Source organism: Schistocerca piceifrons, chromosome 1, assembly GCF_021461385.2.
Source record: "Schistocerca piceifrons isolate TAMUIC-IGC-003096 chromosome 1, iqSchPice1.1, whole genome shotgun sequence".
NCBI lineage: Eukaryota > Metazoa > Arthropoda > Insecta > Orthoptera > Acrididae > Schistocerca > Schistocerca piceifrons.
This window is the reverse complement of record NC_060138.1, coordinates 294,362,512-294,371,707: the sequence shown is the minus strand read 5'-3', so window position 1 is coordinate 294,371,707 and position 9,196 is coordinate 294,362,512. Positions and strand designations below refer to the sequence as shown.

The 9,196-nt window shown below is 45.4% G+C and overlaps 1 non-coding gene across 1 annotated transcript; it reads right to left on the bottom strand.

Moving 5' to 3' along the window:
- Positions 1-4,820: 4,820 nt before the first annotated feature.
- Positions 4,821-4,895, bottom strand: Trnas-cga. Its single transcript has one exon. It is a non-coding gene; the product is annotated as a tRNA-Ser (tRNA).
- Positions 4,896-9,196: the final 4,301 nt, after the last annotated feature.

The following is a 9,196-nucleotide window of genomic DNA, read 5'->3' as shown; positions in this document are numbered from 1 at the left end:
TGAAGGGAAAAAAATCTGTCTGCTTGTGTGCCCTATGTACACTACTGGCCATTAAAATTGCTACACCACGAAGATGACGTGCTACAGACGAGAAATTTAACCGACAGAAAGAAGATGCTGTGATATGCAAATGATTAGCTTTTCAGAGCATTCACACAAGGTTGGCGCCGGTGGCGACACCTACAACGTGCTGACGTGAGGACAGTTTCCAACCGATTTCTCATACACAAACAGCAGTTGACCGGCGTTGCCTGTTGAAACGTTGTTGTGATGCCATGTGTAAGGAGGAGAAATGCGTACCATCTCGTTTCCGACTTTGATATAGGTCGGATTGTAGCCTATAGCGACTGCGGTTTATCGTATCGCGACATTGCTGCTCGTGTTGGTCGTTATCCAATGACTGTTAGCAGAATATGGAATCGGTGGGTTCAGGAGGGTAATACGGAACGCCGTGCTGGATCCCAACGGCCTCGTATCACTAGCAGTCGAGATGACAGGCATCTTATCCGCATGGCTGTAACGGATCGTGCAGCCACGTCTCGATCCCTGAGTCAACAGATGAGGACGTTTGCAAAACAACAACCACCGCAGGAACAGTTCGACGACGTTTGCAGCAGCATGGACTATCAGCTCGGAGACCATGGCTGCGGTTACCTTTGACGCTGCATCACAGACAGGAGCGCTTGCGATGGTGTACTCAACGACGAACCTGGGTGCACGAATGCCAAAACGTCATTTTTTCGGATGAATCGAGGTTCTGTTTACAGCATCATGGTGGTGGCATCCGTGTTTGGCGACGTCGCGGTGAACGCACATTGGAAGTATGTATTCGCCATCGCCATACTGGCGTATCACCCGGCGCGATGGTATGGGTGTCATTGGTTACACGTCTCGGTCACCTCTTGTTCACACTGACGGCACTTTGAACAGTGGACGTTACATTTCAGATGTGTTACGACCCTTGGCTCTACCCTTCATTCGATCCCTACGAAACCCTACATTTCAGCTAGATAATGCACGACCGCATGTTGCAATTCCTGTACGGGCCTTTCTGGAGACAGAAAATGTTCGACTGCTGCCCTGGCCAGCACATTCTCCAGATCTCTCACCAATTGAAAACGTCTGGTCAATGGTGGCCGAGCAACTGGCTCGTCATAAGACGCCAGTCACTACTCTTGACGAACTGCGGTATCGTGTTCAAGTTGCATGGGCAGCTGTACCTGTACACGCCATCCAAGCTCTGTTTGACTCAATGCGCAGGCGTATCAAGGCCGTTATTACGGCCAGAGGTGGTTGTTCTGGGTACTGACTTCTCAGGATCTATGCACCCAAATTGCGTGAAAATGTAATCACATGTCAGTTCTAGTATAATATATTTGTCCAATGAATACCCATTTATCATCTGCATTTCTTCTTGGTGTAGCAATTTTAATGGCCAGTAGTGTATGTATTGTAATTCAAAACTGAGTTGGCGTACGCTCAGAAGAGTTGCGTAAACGGGTCCCCTGGTTACTGGCGTGCACTCAGCGAGCACTCAGCTGTCCTAGTTTCTGTGCTGACCGCTGCCTGTATTATCAAACTTCCTGCTGTAGGTGTAATTCACCTTGGCGTCTTTCTTGGTGCCAGTGATGGTGGCCAAAGACGGGAACTGCACAACTCTGCTTAAATGAGTCTATTACAGGCTCAAACAGATATTTTGCTTTATAGAGAACCGTGAATACATTTTCAAGAAGGCACACACATTAAAAAAATCAGGAAATACTGAAATGAGGGGCAAAAGTGATGTTACTGATAGAGAGTCAATGGATAAGGGACCATCAGACAGCGCTCTGTCAGTAAGGAAAAACCGCACCCAAGAAATCACGGAACATACACGAATTTAGAACGATGATGGCGAGTGAGAGAGATTCTGTCCAGCGAGGGAACACGTCATAGAAAGTTGAAGATTAAATTAGCAGCATCTGTGGTCCGGATGTGGTTGTAATTGAGAGCTTGCATGGTAATTCCGAAGTATCTAATCGTCGTGACTAGCGAACTACAACAGTGAAAGCAGTTGTTCTCGATCAAAAAACCTGAAACCTTGCCAGAACTTACGAGGTCTCACCCGTCCGTAAGACACATATTGCCTGTAAAAGATTAAACCAGCAAAATGACACCGACCGATCGCTTTTGGTGCTATTTAGATCCTCAGCACTCAAAACGGCTGACTTATCAGGGTGGAACTACCTTTAACTGCTAGCCTAACTGAGTTTATTTTAGCACCTTGGATAAGCTGCAACCTGTTAGGTAGCCGGCCATTGACGTCAAATTGCTGACGCCAAAACTTCGGTGTATGTATGTGCGAGGTATCGTTCAGGTCCCCACAAGCATTTGCTTTTTAAGGAAAAGTACTAACTTCTTCCTGAAATGGAACAACAATCCGCAAAAATTATGGAGAAGTTATTCTGTGTCTAAGTTTTTAATATCTCTCTCCCGCCCTTTCATTACATACAAGTTTAATAATAAAATTTAAAGACTCATTAATAAAGTCAGATTTATACATCAGGCCGCATAGGCTTGAGTGTGTGTGTGTGAAGAAGCATAGACTACTCTCATCAATAATGACAATCAAACCTTGATACTTTGATGATGTGCAGAATGCATATGTTCCAAAGAACAGCTCAATAACACAATCTCACTCTCAAATTAAATAGAAAATAGTCATAAAACACACACTTTCATAGATTCAGTGCAACGAAAATAGATGGGAGCCTGTTCATTTAATATTTGTGAGCAGCGTGTGAGGTTACTATTCGTTAATGCAACAGGATACGTTAAATATGTATTAGACTCCCACTTGTAATGTCAAGCTTTGCAACTTAGCATTCTCTTCGTTTGTTTGTACATAAATTCAGAATGCACAAAATAATTCATTAGTAGAAATACCATGTAAAAATTGTAATTCCCTTCATACATAACATTGTACTACATAAATGATGTCACGTAATATCATGTGTCGTAGCAGCAGACAGCGATCCAGGACCTGACGACTTCCATTTTCTCAGCACCTGCAACGTAATTTCTTTTCCTTACTGTTATTTTTCAGTGTCGACTAAATAACAGAGTATCTATTTATCAAAACGAATTTGACTCAAGAGGTTAGTTTGCACAAGGTAACAAAATGGCTACCAGCCAACTGGCACTTTTAAGTAGAACAAAGATACGGAGTGATGTGGTTCTCGGCAAAATGAAGTCAAGAGAAGTGAATTTAACAAACAGTGTACAACCAACGAATAAAAAAAGAAAACTTTGGAATCCTGTAGGGATATTTCAATCAACAACTACAAGATTTAACTTTACAAACCAAAGCAACATCGTCTGAAAAACGTGATTCCTTGAAAAACTAATCTTTCTACTTCAGGCCAGGTTAACATCTTTGAACTTATAACAGAACGATGTAAAATGAGGCAGTGTGTGATGCAATAACCAACTTCCAAACAGTTCGTAATCACAACCTATGAGCGCGTATTGTTTCGCGGAAGCACGCCATCTGATACCTAGTCACGGAGTTAAACAAGTCAACAAGTCCAAACTGAAGTCACCATGCGAAATTAATCTTCGTCACAGTCTCACCCCTGTCGCCCCTCCTCTCCCCAATTCCTCATGAATTGTTAAGTCTGCTCAACAGCGTCGATCTCACCAAGGGTTCTATTGCAAATTTTTTGTCTTTAACTTCTGTTTGTTTCAACGTTTGTGTCTGCGTGGTGTACAAGACAGAGACACAAGACTCAGCACAAAGCGCCTCTTCCGCTTACTCATAGGTAGTATGCAAACATTTGTTTCACATACAACTCGAAACGCCAAACCTAGGTGCATAAATCGCTCCTGGATACCCGATGATGGATAAATTCCGAAACGCGCCATATGAGCAATGAAGTCATTCCTTGTCTGATGTTAGACTTTTAGCATTGCGACCCAGTCAACTTGAATGCAGAACTATTGATTATTATAATAACAGTGGCGTGCCTGCTGCATGACCTGATGTCACATTACATTTCTCATACCAAGTCGGAATAACAAGTGACCAAGAAGAATTGCATACTACTTTCAGACGAGTATGACCACATGTGCCAACATCTCTGAACGAATACCCCTGGCCAAAAAAAAATCCGACTCGCCGAGGACATTTTTTCACAGTCAACAGTCAAAGAGAATTCTAAAGAGCTCCTACCTATACAACAAAACTGGTTACAGCAAGTTCCCCTGCATATCGCGATTAACAACAAGGCAAAACATACTAAGATGCAATGAAAGTGCTGACTAAACAGGCACCGTTCAGGCTTCGTGTGCTTTAATCATTTATTAAATTCCGCCACTTCTATAATGGGTGATATCACGGGGTCCTCAAAGGGGAACTAGAGCGGCATTGCTTTTCCCTATAATCTGGAGCACAATCTTTTTATTGATAACTTCTCATTCAACCTAGAAACAATCTAATTCTACCAAGCCGTAGCATTAGCCTATTTTAGCGTTGTGTGGCCAAGCGGGAAAGGAAAAACGGTGGTTTTATCTATCACTGTATGACATAGATTCTCTTAGGCTTCATGCTGTCCTCGGGAAAATGTGTCGTTTCCATTGGTGCGACGGTGCTTCGACGCTGTCATTCACTCTAGATGGGTGCGACATTACGCAGAATACTGCTGAAAAGATGGCACTGTCTAGCTCTTGTCTCTTTCTTGTACATCACAATGGACCACCAACCAAGCACATGGAGTCTAAAGAAAACCTCCTCCAATTCAACAACAAGAGTAATATAAAACTTCCTGGCAGATTAAAACTGTGTGCCCGACCGAGACTCGAACTCGGGACCTTTGCCTTTCGCGGGCAAATGCTCTACCAACTGAGCTACCGAAGCACGACTCACGGCCGGAACTCACAGCTTTACTTCTGCCAGTATCTCGTCTCCTACCTTCCAAACTTTACAGAAGCTCTCCTGCGAACCTTGCAGAACTAGCACTCCTGAAAGAAAGGATAGTTCTGCAAGGTTCGCAGGAGAGCTTCTGTAAAGTTTGGAAGGTAGGAGACGAGATACTGGCAGAAGTAAAGCTGTGAGTACCGGGCGTGAGTCGTGCTTCGGTAGCTCAGTTGGTAGAGCACTTGCCCGCGAAAGGCAAAAGTCCCGAGTTCGAGTCTCGGTCGGGCACACAGTTTTAATCTGCCAGGAAGTTTCATATCAGTGCACACTCCGCTGCAGAGTGAAAATCTCATTCTGGAAACATCCCCCAGGCTGTGGCTAAGCCATGTCTCCGCTATATCCTTTCTTTCAGGAGTGCTAGTTCTGCAAGGTTCGCAGGAGAGCTTCTGTAAAGTTTGGAAGGTAGGAGACGAGATACTGGCAGAAGTAAAGCTGTGAGTACCGGGCGTGAGTCGTGCTTCGGTAGCTCAGTTGGTAGAGCACTTGCCCGCGAAAGGCAAAGGTCCCGAGTTCGAGTCTCGGTCGGGCACACAGTTTTAATCTGCCAGGAAGTTTCATATCAGCGCACACTCCGCTGCAGAGTGAAAATCTCATTCTGAAGAGTAATATAGTTGTCCTCTGTGAGTAAACTACGCCTGTAGCAGCTTCTCGGGACCACATTAAGTTTTAGACGGCAAATGTATACATTTGTGAATAACTTATTCACAGACGGGCAACGGCCTTGCCGCAATTGATACACCAGTTCCCGTGAGATCACCGAAGTTAAGCGCTGTCGGGCGTGGTCGACACTTGGATGGGTGACCATCCAGGCCGCCATGCGCTGATGCTATTTTTCGGGGTGCACTCAGCGTCGTGATGCCAATTGAGGAGCTACTTGACCGAATAGTAGCGGCTTCGGTCACGAATACCATCATAACGACCGGGAGAGCGGTGTGCTGACGCCACACCCCTCCTATCCGTATCCTCCACTGAGGGTGACACGGCGGTCGGATGGTCCCGGTAGGCCACCCGTGGTCTGAAGACGGAGTGCTTTTTTTTAAAATTTAGAGACACGTAACATCTATTGAACGGAACAAGGTTTCCATTATTATTGGTTTCTCCGCCTTAAGTTTACTGCAATTGAAGAGAATTTGCACCAGACACGTTTGGCTTTTATTTATAAGACATTTTCTCTGGTCACTGGTGTTTGCCTCTTGTTTATATATTCTCCAAACCACTGCTTCTTCCCTCTTTTCTTTTTTTTTTAATGGAGGTTGATATCGAAAGAAACTTCGTTACTCATAAACAATTGTCACTTTTCCTATTTTGCACTTTTCCATTAGTTACATTTACACTTCATCTGACTTTTGGAAATCGAAATGAAGTATGTGTACTCTCACCGTACTACAGCGTTACGGAGAAACCAATAATAATTGATTTTAACAGCTCCTGTGGAAGATGACCATGCAAACAAACATAATAAAACTGGGTTTATTCATCCACACTTCATCTGTGGAATGACGTAGGCTGACTACAAGGAGAGCATTTCAGTTTTAGCGGTAGAACTGAAAACAACTGCAAAGTGAATTTTTTCTAAAGTTCTAAGTTTTGCTGTCTTCAGGAGGTGTAATCTTCTCGAAATCGACAGGGTGTCAACACCACTCAACTTGCGCAATAGCAGACTAACAAATTAGCATAGTGCAGAGCATCTCGTCAAACAGGAAACCCGACCACCGTCTTGTTTCGATCTTACAGTGTCACGAATCGGTTTTACTGACAACTTTAGTCTCGTTTTGGTATGTTCGTCACATACATGCAGACGAATTCTGGGCCTAGGTTACATTTTAGACAAATAAGCTGAGGATGCAGCTTTCAACGCACACTTGCTTTTGCCTGCCGGTTGTAGAAACAGAAGGTATTAGAATAGAGCAGTATGTCTGATGCCATGATGAAACCGAATTTTTGTAAGAAAGCAAAGCATTTCATATACGTTGAATAACCAGCTTTTAAAGTTTAACGAACAGGTAAATCGTTTGTAAATATTTTGCAGCTCATAAAATCGGAAAAATTTCATTCACAAACATTACACAAAATAAAAAAAAGTACTTTGTTCGCGTTAATAAAACCGGGCCTATCTTCCATTTAACAAAAGTAATACACCTACAAAGTACACTGTTCAGTAAAACTTAAAGAGGAGATCGATAAAGTAACAGAACGTATTAACTAGTAGCTTCATTGAGTTAATAGACTGGCGCAGGTATAGTATCGATTATCCCTCTTGCAGCCCCATTGCCAATATCTATGAGGAAGAGTCTGTGAGTTGTGTCCTTAGGTCTTTGCTTGTCGATATATATACGGGGTTCGCTGGCCTGAGAGGAGGCACCAAGTTGGGGGATTGGCGGTAGCGACGGGACAAGAGGTGGTCACGAGATCCGAGCGGCCGAAGCCACGAGCTGCGCAAGGAGGGCCTGCGCAGAGCTAAGATACTGGAGTACATCACCGGGGTCAGCGTCGACTACAAGCAGCAGGCCGACATCCTGTCCGTTGGTTGGCAACATTCGTGTCGGACGACCACTCGCGGCCTGGCTGCCCTCTTCTACCTGGCTTTCATGGGCGCCACTCAATAACCGCTGCGACGCAGCGTGGATCCATGGAACTGTTTGCTGATAAAGGGGAGTAATATTCTGTAATCCTCCTGGTGGTTTGTTTCATTCTCTACCTGACCACCTTATTATTTTCTGGTTTGTAACCCACCCTCGCCTCTTTGGTCATAAATATAGACAGCAGTATTGTATTAAGGCGCTATTTGTTGTTTGTAAATTAGTCCCGCTATTATATTACCTTTCCTCTCTGGTTTTTACCCGACCATTAATGTTCTAATGAATCAGCTGCTGATTGTAAATACAGCCGGAACATTGTACAATGACACAGGTTGCTGTTAAACAAAAGAGTGACCTTGTGGTTAGATTTAGATGTTAACCGGTTCAATTTATTGTGTCTCACTGTTTAGAGGCACAAAACGCGTGGGTGTTTCAGCTCGTTACTAAATGCGAATAAGTAGGAAGCCGAGTTGATAGGAGCTGAATGAGTCCAGGTTGCAATAATATGCGGTACGGCACACTGTTAGACAGAAGGGTTATTATTCAAGAAACACATAGTACAATGAAATTACTTATCTTCTGAAGTTTGTAGGACTGCAGCTGCGGCTATGGACTGACAATCTCGTAACATGGAATACCATGAACTAATACAACATGTTCTCAGGGACTAAGCCTGATGGGCCCTCCTCAGAGAATCAATGCAAACATTACAGAACTGGCTGAGGGCCGATTATGAAAGTGCGTCTGCCTAGGTTGAAATCTAGCTTAGAAGTCAACGAGGCACTCTCCGGTTCCGTCGAGCTGGTCCGCCCCGGTAGCTGAGTGGTCAGCGTGACAGACTGTCAATCCTAAGTGCCGGGTTCGATTCCCGGCTGGGTCGGAGATTTTCTCCGCTCAGGGACTGGGTGTTGTGTTGTCCTAATCATCATCATTTCATCCCCATCGACGCGCAGGTCGCCGAAGTGGCGTCAAATTGAAAGACCTGCACCAGGCGAACGGTCTACCCGACGGGAGGCCCTGGCCACACGACATTTCCATTTTTTCCGTCGAGCTGCACAGCCCGCTAGAGTGCACTGTCCTCGGCAGACGACGGGCTGCCAACCTTGTGTTGGTGCGGCGTTGTAGTAGTATCTGTGGCAATGATACTACACCACTCCCCCCCCCCCCCCCCCCCAAAACGTCACGGCGTCGTGGGAAAAGGCTTGCGACATCGGGAGGAGGGACCCGGGGGCGGCAAAACTGAGGGGGCGGACAGAGGGACTGGCCGCGGTGACTGCTCGCCCGCGGTAGGACGACAAAAAGGTCCGAAGAGCATGCTCGCGAGAATGCGTAGCGCGCAACTTAGTCATTTGTGACTTGAACGTTCGGACGAACCGTTCAGCCTCGCCGTCGACTGCGGGTGGAACAGGGCGGTAGTCAAATGGCGAATGCCATTGGCAGCACAAAATGTTCCAAATTCCTTGGAGACAAACTGGGGACCGTTGTCAGAGACAAGCACTTCCGGCAGACCCTCCAGACAGAAAATCGACGTCAACGTCCGAATGGTACTCGCCGAGGTAGTGGAAACCATCGGGACAACAAAGGGGAAGTTGCTGTAAGCATCGATAACAATCAACCAGCGGGCGTCCCAGAACGGACCCGCGAAATCAACATGGACCGGTGC